This window comes from Phymastichus coffea, unplaced genomic scaffold, assembly GCF_024137745.1.
Source record: "Phymastichus coffea isolate CEN01 unplaced genomic scaffold, Cenicafe_Pcof_1.1 PCOF00014, whole genome shotgun sequence".
Lineage (NCBI taxonomy): Eukaryota > Metazoa > Arthropoda > Insecta > Hymenoptera > Eulophidae > Phymastichus > Phymastichus coffea.
This window is the reverse complement of record NW_026706825.1, coordinates 7,453,121-7,454,492: the sequence shown is the minus strand read 5'-3', so window position 1 is coordinate 7,454,492 and position 1,372 is coordinate 7,453,121.

Here is a 1,372-nt window from a genome sequence, read left to right as displayed (position 1 = left end):
AAGTCGCGATCCATTTGGCTCGCTTTCCGGCCGCGCTTTTGTATTGCCCGCCCAGTACACGCGCTGCTCTATTTTTTTACCTCCTTCGTTGTTCCTCTTCTTTTTCCTCGTCATTCACGGATCGCTTGAACAGCTCAAGTCTTCAAGATGCAATCTATACGCCCGCGAGTTTTATTGCAACGCCAGACCAGTTTTTCCTTCGCTGCCGCCTCTTTCTCTCTCTCTCTCTCTCTCTCTCTCTCTCTCTCTCTCTCTCTCTCTCTGCTTCTCTCTCGCATCGCTTCGTCGAGAGCTATTGTTGCGTCGATGAGTATTTGCAAGCTTGTAAAATCAATTGCTGCTGTAAAAAAGTTCCGCACTTTATTGAAACTTATATTGGTCGATTTCACTTCACGGTCGAGCCTCATTTCCCGTTTATCGGCTTCTCAACACATTTATTGATCGTAAACAACTCAAAAGCCGAATCCTCCTTTTTTCTTTTCATCGTTTCATCGACAAAACTATTTTCAATTATATTTTGTAAATCGACGATTTATCGATTTATCCATTTTTTTAACGATCTAGCTTTTGGGATATATTTACTATACTCGTATTTTCATTGTTGCTGCACGTCCATCAATCAGCCAAGGACTATTTATTGATTTCCGTCGGTGATATCGAAACTATTAATACGATGACTCTGGAAATGGCTAATGACGTGGAAGCAGACATAAATGTGATTGCGGCTACACATGTTCTGCGGAAAATCCTCGCATTTGTGTGAGGTAGTCTATCGGAAGAGATTATTAATTGGCAAGCCGATCATCGATTTCCAACGACGCAAGAGTGCTGTTATTTTCCGCGTGCATGGTCGACAGTCAGACTGGCAGATGCGTCAGTGCGACAAGTTCAACACGCGTGCTAGACAATGCGGTCTACAGGCGCGCGCAGTCCAAGGCTGTAAATCCGCGCTGTGCGGCCGCGGCTAGGCGCGCGTCTCGTTGACCCGACAAGCCGCGTGCGTAGCGTACGCGATTCGAACGACGGCGGCGGCTCGCAAGCTCCGATAGACATCGGCGGCGACCGCGGAGGCGTAAACCGCGCCCTCGATGCACCCTCTTCCCAGAAAACTGTCGCGCTTGCAAAATTTCCGTCGTGCGCGCGCGCGCTCGCCCCAATAAAATCGGCCCTCGTAAAGAGCTTGCTGTTCCACGGCTTTACGAGCTGGCGACGCCTCAGCCCTCGCGCTCAGCCCGCACTCGTCTGTGTTTACCCGAGTCTCGCAGCCAGCTCCTCCAGGAACATCATCTCGATACTTGGCTCGTGTTTCCGCCAATAATTGATGCTGTTCTTGCAATAAACAGCCTCGTTACGGCGAGCTCGTTCAGTTCAA